A 10,014-nucleotide genomic window follows, 5' to 3' on the forward strand; every position below is an offset into this window, starting at 1 on the left:
GCTGAAAGCACAAAGTCTGACAGCATCAACTGCTAGTAGAACTGTTAGCTCTTATATGTTGCTGGGGGGAGCCTACTTGTATAACCATTTTGGAAACAGTTGGCATTACTTCTTTAAGTTAAGCATAGGCATACCTATAACCCAGCAATTCTGTTCCAAGTATATACCTAAGAGAAAGACACGCCCAGGTAGAGCAGTAGACACGTACAAGAATGTTCACAGCAGCATTATTTACAGTAGCCCCAAGTTGGAAACAATCCAAATGTCAATCAGTAGTAGAAAAGATAAATTATGGTATATTCACTCAATAGAATGCTATATATCGCACTAATTGTGAATGATCCACAGCTGCACGCAACAACATGGAAAACGCTTATAAATGATGTGGAGTTAAAGAAGCCAGACACAAGAGAATACACACTTAATGACTGCCTTTACCTAAAACTCATAACCAGACAAAACGAAACATGCCCTGGCCCCTACAATCTTCCGCCACTCCTGTACTCATGAGATACACAGAGTGGTAACAAAAGATGGATTTGAAAACAAGTTGGGGAATCACTCTTTTGTCCCCAGCCACTGCTGGAATATCTCCTGTTTGAAGGGATGATGAGAGAAAACAGTCCTGGAGGTGAGTTGAGGGAAGTTATTGACACAGTTCTCTGACGTGAGGGTGGAGGACAAGAGGCAGCTACCCCTTCTGTCAGAGTCCATTGTGATGACCTGAGTGACATTTTAATAAAGTCACCCAAAGTTAGGGGGCCATAATGACAAATGTCTAGTGTGCTAAACCTTCATCATGGAGACCATAATATGGGACAACAGACATGGGCAATATCTGAGGTCCAAGACACATTAGCAAAATGGGGTCACACAGTTTTCACAAGATTCCCAACAACAAACATAATTAAATTTGGTATATGTTCTCTTTTTTTCAGGGTATCTAAACTTTTTTTTTTTTTGAGGAAGATTGGCCCTGAGCTAACATCTGCTGCCAATCCTCCTCTTTTTGCTAAGGTAGCCTGGTCCTGAGCTAACATCCGTGCCCATCTGCCTCTACTTTATGTGTGGGACGCCTACCACAGCATGGCTTGCCAAGCAGTGCCATGTCCGCACCCAGGATCCGAACCGGCCAACCCTGGTCTGCCGAAGTGGAACATTCAAACTTAACCGCTGTGCCACCGGGCCTGCCCCTAAACATTTTTTGTTATTATAACTACGGGATTATATTATATACACTGTTGAACTTTTTTTTAAAACAATAATAGGTGCTAAACATCTGTCCATTTTAATATAGACAGAACTACTTCATACTTTGGGGCATGATGGATATATGAATTATCTTGATTGTGGTGATGGTTTCACAGGTATCTACACATGTCAAAACTCAAATGTATACTTTAAATGTGTGGTTTATTGTACATCAGTCATACTTCAATAAAATCGGAAGAATGTTGTGCTTTAAATCTCTTCTACTGTTTCCTCCTCTGAACACTGTAAGTTCCATCCACGCTGTTATGTGTGTGTCTAATCTGTAGCTTCTTACTGCTGTGTAGAAATAAGCTGTAAAATAAGCAGGTAGCTCTCCATAAAATTAAGACAGCATAGGGCATGTAGTTCAACAATCTCATTTCTCAAAATACATTTTGAAGAGAGTTTGCGCAGGTACAAAAGGTACACATCCACCACGGTTTATTAACTCATTTCCCAGTACCTCCCTTGCCTCCTGTTCACCTAAGCCATGAACAACGCTATCATAAATAACCTCCTCCTTGTCTTCTTACGTACCTGAGCAAAGGTTCTTCAAAATATATTTCAAGGAGAAAGATTGCTGAACTACATGCCCTACGCATACATTATTTTACCGAGAACTACTTGCTTATTTACAGAAGGTCTGAGCAAGTTTCCACTCCTGCCAGCTGAGCATGAGCATTCCCAGTTTCTTCCCTTGGGTTTCTGACCCTTCACACTGCAACAGGACAGACGGCCTGGACATGGGTTCCCGGTGCCCCCCTTCAATTTGGTATTCACTTCACGGTTGCTGACAAATAATTCTTCAGGCTGTGGCACATGGCTGCGGCCATTCCCCAGTGCTTAGCAGATGGAATTTCTTCTCTAGTTTTACTTGTTTTTTTAATCATGTTTTTGGGGAAGGGTGCAGGTTAGAGATGGGAGCTCTTGAGCCTGTCTTTCTGGGGCACTCCCCGGCAGCCTTCTGAGGTCCCACCTACATGAAGGAACTGAACCTCGGTGCTTGGGCCAGTGTTTTAAGCTGCAAGGAATGCGGTGACTCAGCTGGTCGCTCAGGGACACCTCGGTGAACAAGGCTAAGGGAGGAAGTCATTACACAAACAGATGGGCTGTAAAAAACAAAAATACTCCACACACCACACTCTGTAAAGCAGTGTGGCTGTGCGTCCCACGACTCAACAGGACCGCTTCTGCCACGTGGCACACAGCTGTCACATACCGCTGGCTGCTCCTCTGAGCTGCCTGGAAAGCTGACTGGGTGGGGTCCCCAGGAAAATCTGTGACTATCTTCTCCCTCCACCCTGTCCACTCTGCCCATTGCTTCCCTCGTCATCTCCCTTCTTTTTCCTTACTCCTTCCTCTTTAACCCTTAAAAAATCTAAAAAGCTGGAATTTAGTATTTCACACCAGCTGGAGACTTGTCAGGGATGCAGTCAGGTCCAAACACTGGCGTCCTGGGAAGGCCCTACTGAGTCAGGCAGAAACCAGCAAGGCATATCACCTGGGCAGGGTGGAGAGAGAGGCCAGGGGAAAATGGGCCAGGAGCAAGACCATCAGATGAGGTCATTCACTCACTAATCTTCATTGGAGACCTACTATGTGCCAGAAAGGTCTTGGGATATATCATAAGATAGATCAAACATCTTGTCCTCATGGGGCCTACAGTCTCATGGGGGGAGACAGACAAACGCCAAATCAGTAATTTATATTAGCATGTGAGAAGGTGATTAGTGCTACTGGAAAAGATTAGAACAGGGAAAGGCAGATGGGTGAGGGTAGAAAGGTGACATCTGAGCAGTCTTGAGGTGGGTGAGGGAGTGAGTCATTTGGGTGCCTGGAGAAAGAGCATTCTGGGCAGCGGAAACCACCAGGGCAAAGCGGGGAGTGTGAGTGGCATGTTTGAGGAGTCGCAAGGAGGTGAATGTGGTGGCTGCAGAGTGAGTGAGGGGGAGAGGAGTGGGAGAGGAGGGTGGAGAGATGGGAAGTGTGAGGCTGGGAGCCATTGGAGGATTCTGAGCAGACATCTAACCAGAACTGACTTTGGTTTTAACAGCATCTTGCTGTCAGATGGCTTTGACCTCTGAGAGTGCAATCCAAGTGGAGCCCAAAATGAAACTGCAGGTCTTGCCAAAGACGTAGAATTTTATGAAGTCAATGAGAGTGATGTTGGAGAACAGCTGGAATCATACAAAGCATTGGCAGATACAGGTCTGGCAGTGTTTAAAAGGACAGTGACAGGGTAGACATTTCAGAAGAATGGTTTAAGTAAGGGCTAAAAGAAGCCTTTGGGAAAACCAAGGAGCCTGGAATTATCTTTGGATAGTTGTGCTTTTTGCAAAATGCAATGCTACATGCAGGATGTCACACCACGCAATCGTGCAATCTATACACTGCTCCCAAATCATTTAAATTATTCTTGGGTCACACTAAAAATTAGGACAGAGTGGCATGCATGACCAAAACTGTATTAAGTGTAAGATTTTGTTCAGTATACTTTTGGGTATAAATTAATGATTGGTTTCCTTTTTGACATTTGTAACAATGGTTCCTACTACTCCAGGTTGTTATAAAGATTAAATAAGAGCATTCACTCACTAACACATGCAACTCATACTTATTGTGGGTCTTCTTCTGTGTACCAAGCACCAAGTGAGGCTCTGGGGATACAGTGATGAGTAAATAGTGCCCTCATGAAGACAGCATCCCTCAACTGGTATATGTAAATAATGTGTCACATAAAACACTAAGATGAAAAGACATATGTTGCTATGAAAGATTATGTAAGGCAGATTTAACCGAGCTGGAAAATGTATTAGATAGCTATTGATGTATAATAAATCACTACAAACTTAGAAGCTTTGAACAACATATACTTATTATCTCACAGTTTCTGTGAGTGAGGAGTCTGGGCACAGCTAATGGGGTCTTCTGCTTCAGGACTCACAAAGCCACAATCAAGCTGACAGCCAGGCAGCATCCTCATTTGGAGGCTCAGGTGGGGAAGAAGCACTTCCAAGCTCACTCAGGTCATTGGCTGGATTCACTTCCTTGTGACTGCAGGACTGAGGACTCTGGCTTCTTGCTGGAGACCTGCCACAGCTTCTAGAGCCCACCCATACCTCCTTGCCGTGTGGGCTTCCTCAACTTGGCTGTTTACTTCATCAAGTCAGCAAGGAGAGTCTCCAGAGCTAGTCTGATGGCACCTCTTCTATGATGTAACGTAATCATGGGAGTGACATCCCACACCTTTGCCATAGTCTATTGGTTTAAAGCAAGTTACAGGTCTCACTCATACTCAAGCAGAAGGGATTACACAAAGTCAAGAACACCAGGAGGCAGGGATACAGGGAGTCACCTTAGAGTCTGCCTGCCACTGAAGGCTTCCCTGAGGAAGTAACAGGAGAGCTGAGATCAAAATAGTGAATTGGCATTAACTGTATCGACAGAGGAAAGGAAAAACAGTGGCTAGCAACATTGTGTCACTCTTCTGCTTAACAAGCAGCGATGGTTCCTCAATGCCCATGGTTTTGCTCCATATTCAAGGCCAGATAGGCTATCTCTTTGCACTCACTTTCTCCAGCATCCTTGCCGTCACTCACCACCTGCACCCACTTAGACTGCCACTGCCCCTTCTATATATACTCCATCTACACATAATTCAGGCCCAGTATAAATTGATCTTCCCTAAACAATATTTTTGAACATCTATTCAAGTGGAAGGCACCACACTAAACCCTCCTTGAAGTGCAAAGCATAATGAGCCATGGTCCTGGATGCCAGATGGAGGGTGGGGGGCAGGAGATATACCCAAACAAAAAGAGGAAGAATAGGAGGTCCCCTTGCTGAAGGTCCAGCCCACGGGGAAGTTGGTAAGTCCTGCAGAGATTTTAGGATACACAGGAAGCTCCATTTCATACAGTGGTGAATGATCTTTCAGTGTTCTCCCCTAGGCTAGAAATCACAAACGGGTTCCCAAGGTTCAGCCAAAATGACGTTTTTCCGGGAAGGACAGTTGGAGCCGGGAACTGCCCAGCCACAGCCCACACTGCCAAGCAACCTGGCCAGGCCCAGTCAGTCCTTGGCTGGCACCAAAGGCGTCGTTGGCAGGAGTAGGGGATAGCAACAGAAGTCTCCTGCCCTGCAGCCTAGGGATCCCTGACCACATCCAGGGCCTGTCCCGAAAGATTAGGAGCAGAGGTCCCAGTAGCTGCGCAGCCTTAGCCACATCAGCACGGAAAGGGAACATGGATGGAAAGGAAAAGCAACCCAGGCCAGCAGCCTAGAGCCTGACTTCCTCCAGCAGGCAGCCGGTGTGTGTGTTGGGGGGGGGGGGGGGGGGGGGGGGCAGAAGGCGGGGCCATTAGGGGCGGGATGGATGGGCGGAGCCAGGGCAGGGTGGGGTGGAGGCTGCTTCCCCAGCCCCGCCTCTTAGCCCCGGAAAGAGCGGGCCTTGGAACCACATACCTACCCACTGCTGCAATTGCGGGTGTTTGTCTGCAGATGCCTTAGAGGGCAGAAGCAGCCTGGGTCGAGGGGCAGGCACACCCTGGGGTTCTCCTCGGGCCCGCCCCCCCCCCCCCACTACCTTCCCTGGTGTCCGCTCCACCTGGAGCCAGAGAGCTTTTTCTCAATACCCATTAAAGTTCCTTCCTTTGCTCTGAGGGCAGAGGATCACCTCGCACGATCTGATTCCTCCCCCGCCCCACTGCCCTCGCCTCACCTTCCATCTTTAAGACTGAACTACCCCCAGCTCTGCAGGGCCTTTGCGCAAACTAGTTCCCCACACCTGGAACACTGTTCCCACCATTCTTCATCTAACAAACTACAACTTATTTTCCAGGCCTAGATATCTACTCAGGGAAGCTTTCCTTGATCCCTCCCATCCTGCTTTGGGCTCCTGGGCTTGGCCCACTTCAGCCCTCCTTGTCTTACTTACCAATTGCCTGCCTGCTCCTCCGTTCTTCTCCTTCTTTCCCTTCTTTCTCCCCTTCATCACGGCCTGCCCCACCCCCAAGACTGTGGGGTCGCTGCAGCATCTCCAGTGCCTGGCCCAGGAATGGTGCTCAGTCAGATCATGAACATGCTGCCTGGAGGTCCACCATACCTCTGCCTAGATAGGAGACTCCTGCCATCACTTCATCTCTTAGGCAGCATGCATCAAAAGCCCCTGGTTGGAGGGGGCGTATTACAATACAGATGGCCAGGCCCCACCCCCAGAGTTTCTGATTCAGGAGGTCTGAGGTAGGGCAGGACCTGAGAGTTTGCATTTCTAACAAGTTCCCAGGTGCTGCTGCTGCTCCTGGTCCAGGGACCCCACTTTAAGAATCACTGGGGGGGGGGGCAGGGGCCAGGGTGGGGGGGGCAGGGCAGGGCTTACTGGTTGAGTTGAGTTCAGCGCTCTCTGCTTCAGTGGCCCCAGTTTGTGGGTTTGGAGCCCAAGCGGAGACTCACACCACTTGTCAGCCATGCTGTGGCTGTGACCCCCGTGTAGAGTGGAGGAAGACTGGCATGGATGTTAGCTCAGAGCTAATCTTCCTCAGGAAAAAAAAAAGAATCACTACTGGGCCAGCTGATAGTGGTTAAGTTTGGTGTGCTCCACTTCCACAGCCAGGGTCTTGTTCCCAAGTATGGACCTACACCACTCATCTGTCAGTGGCCAAGCTGTGGTGGCAGCTCACATACAAAAAGAGGAAGACTGGCAGTGGATGTTAACTTAGGGTGACTCTTCCTCAGCAAAAAAAAACAAACAAAAAAACCCCAAAACCAATCACTGTCTTAGAGCATCAGAGCATTTCTTCATCAATAAAACAGGGTAACTACTGTCCCTACCATACTAGGTTTTATGAGAAACCAATGAGACAATGCAAATGAAGAACTCAGCATGGTACCTGCACCCAGTAGGTGCTCAATAAGTGTTTGCAATTGTTACTGGGAGTGGGTAGGAGACGTGTCAAGCAGGGACAGCAGGAGCAGAGGTAGGAAAGAGCCCAAGCAGAACAGCTGGGCTGGCAGAAGAGCAAGGCCCAGCACAACAGCCAGGGAGTCCAAGTTGCACTGTGGAAGCAGCTGGGAGCCACACACAGTTCTGGAGCAGGGCAGTGACAGGTGGAAGCTGAATGTGGCAACACTGTGCAGGAGGCTATTGGAGGCAGCAGATCCCATGTGCTGGGTTCTCCTTGGCTATTTGGCCAGGCATAGGGTTGCCAGATTTATAAAAATAAAGGGTATGAAGTTAAATTTCAATTTCAGATAAACAGTGACTAACTTTTTAGTATAAGTATATTCCAAATACTGCATGGGATATACTTATACCAAAAAAAACCCCATTTGTCATTTATCTGAAGTTCAAATTTAACTGGGTGTCTTTTATTTTCATTTGCTAAATCTGACAATCCTAGACAGACATCAACTGCCTGCCCCCAAACCCCCCAGGCTACACACTGGAGGGAGCCAGCCACAGGCTACTCTGCCTCCCTTCCCACCTTCAATGAGGCACCAGGATGGCTGAGGAGCTGCTCTGGTAGTCAGTCTTGCTACCGTGACAAGTGGTCACAGCTGCAGGCCAGGGTGAGCGAGTCCTCCCGCCTCATGCCAGGTTCGCTCAGCAAGGAGCAGCAGGCACAGTAAATAATCCCTGGGTCTGTGACTTAACCAAGCACAGAAAACTACCAAGTTCCATAAAGAAGGAAGGGTCACCTGCACTCGTGGGTTGCTCAAGGAACAAACAGTTGCCCACCGTGGTATAGGCCCACCTGGTGGAGGTACCCATCTGGTGAGTGTACCCAGGGAGAGGAGAAAACAGCCTCTATCTGTAACCCCAGCAATGGGCAAACAAAAGCACCCCTGGTGTTTGCGCACTCAGAGGACACCTCAGAGATGGAGATGCAGACCGCAAGCTAGATCAAGGGTGGTCCCTGACTCGTTCAGCCCAGTTGGGTGTTAGGACAAGTCATACTACCAGAGGCTGCCTCTACTCCCCAACACCCATGATCACCAAATCCCAGATCATTCATAGTTCTGGAAACAAGCCTGTCAGAAATCCAATTTCTGCAACAATCTTTATATCAACTTTTTTTTCTCTAACAAGGAACAATCAAAACAATTTCCATCTTAAGATGGTGCAACAATGCTCCATCTTAAAAAAATACGTGATAAACATTATTGAATGCCTAGTGTGTGTCTTGCCTGTGTTCAGCATTTTATTTAGCTCAGTAGTTCTCAGTCTTGGCTGTACATTACAGTCGCCTGGAGAGTTTTTAAAAATCCCAGTACCCCAGGCATCCGTGTTTGCCCAGAGCATGGTGATTCCAACGTGCAGCCAAGTTTGAGAACCAGTGATTTAGTTTACCCGGTCTAATCCTCCCAATACAATCCTGCAAGGTAGTTTTCATCTCCATTTTGCAGATGAGGAAATTGAGGCTCAAAGGGTAGAGTGACTGTGGCATCTGCAGCTGCAGCCTCGGATCTCTCCTTCCCTCCTCTCTTCTCAGGCTCCCAGGAAGAATTCCCAATGTTTCCAGTGTTTCACTGTTATATATAGTGCTTCCACAGACATGTTGGTGGCATGACACTGCCCTCTGGCCACCTTGAGATAGCTCTGTTCCCAACAGGGCTTTTCTGAGGTACCGAGGGAGACATTGCCTGGGTTCGTGACTTTTGCTAAAGCAAGGATAACCAAGGATCCAACCAGGCCCCGTCATCTTGGGTCACAGAACAATGGCAGCCACCTCTTACTCCCCCGTGCCCAGTACTTTCTGAGTCTGGCTCTCTGCCATTGCGCCCCACCTCTCCGAGCCTTCCTCCCTGCCCTCTCTCTTCACAGCAAACTCCCTCACCTTCTGATCCTTCTCAGCGGATCTTCTTTGCAGGAGCCCTGCAACCTCACACGTTGTCAGAGAGGTCTGATACAAGACAGGCCGCGAACCACAGATCCAAAGGAAAAAACCGTTCCCTGGTCAGAACCTTGCCCGCGGCTCACGGGCTGACCTATCCTTCAGACGTGCGCGCACCTGGACTGACTCGTCCGCTCCTTCCGCGGCGCCTGAGGGAGGAGAGGACGCTCAGCTGGACGAGAAGGTTGGTCACCGCCTGCCCTCTGCTGGCCAGTAGCGGTATTGAGCTCGCTGCCGCTCCGCCAGTGCGTTGGATGGATAGAATGAAGGAGAGCGGGCATTTATTGAGCTCCTGCTGTACATCAGGCACTGAACTGGGCACTGGGGTTCAAGGGCGACCTGCTCTTACGAAGTTCAAATTCAAATGAAGAGGCAGACAATAACCAAATAATCATCCAAGCAAATATGAAATTACAGCTGTGGGTTATGTGAGTGTATGATACGAGGGTCCCGTCCAGTCTCGGGGGTGGGCGAGGGTGGAGGGTCAAGGAAAGCCGCCTCCGAGGAGGGGATGCTTGAGCGCCAGGTGCCTCACAAAGTCATTTCATGTTATCTTGAAAATACTGCAAGGTGGCTATCCCCTTTGACAAAGCAGAAAACGGGCTCAGATTGTGGAAAGAACTTACCCAAGGTCACGCAGCGAGCGGGAAGCAAAGCCAGGTGGGCCTAGGTCGGCCCGATTCGAAAGTCCTCGCATTACCGCTGCTCCTGCAGGTGGGGCTGGTGACGGGCCGCTCGGACATTCCACCAAGCCGCGCCAGAGCTCGGGGCGGGGGCGGGGGCGGGGCGGAGCACGAGTGGGCGGAGCCTGAAGCCTGCCCCCACCCCCCCCACCCCCCTCCCCACCCCCCTCCTCCCCGCCTATCGTGGG

At 49.1% G+C, this 10,014-nt stretch overlaps 1 protein-coding gene across 2 annotated transcripts in view; it reads right to left on the reverse strand.

Annotated features, from left to right (window-relative positions):
* The window catches only part of ZHX3 (zinc fingers and homeoboxes 3), a 132,064-nt gene extending 122,073 nt beyond the window's left edge, over positions 1-9,991 (reverse strand). The window contains exon 1 of one of the 2 annotated variants that reach the window (XM_001500227.5): positions 9,770-9,991. The gene's annotated coding sequence lies outside the window, so the exon portion shown is untranslated. The remainder of the gene's footprint in view (positions 1-9,769) is intronic. The other variant, XM_070247058.1, reaches the window with a different exon arrangement.
* Between the last annotated feature and the right edge of the window lie 23 nt (positions 9,992-10,014).

This window comes from Equus caballus, chromosome 22 (assembly GCF_041296265.1).
Source record: "Equus caballus isolate H_3958 breed thoroughbred chromosome 22, TB-T2T, whole genome shotgun sequence".
NCBI classification, from domain to species: Eukaryota; Metazoa; Chordata; class Mammalia; order Perissodactyla; family Equidae; genus Equus; species Equus caballus.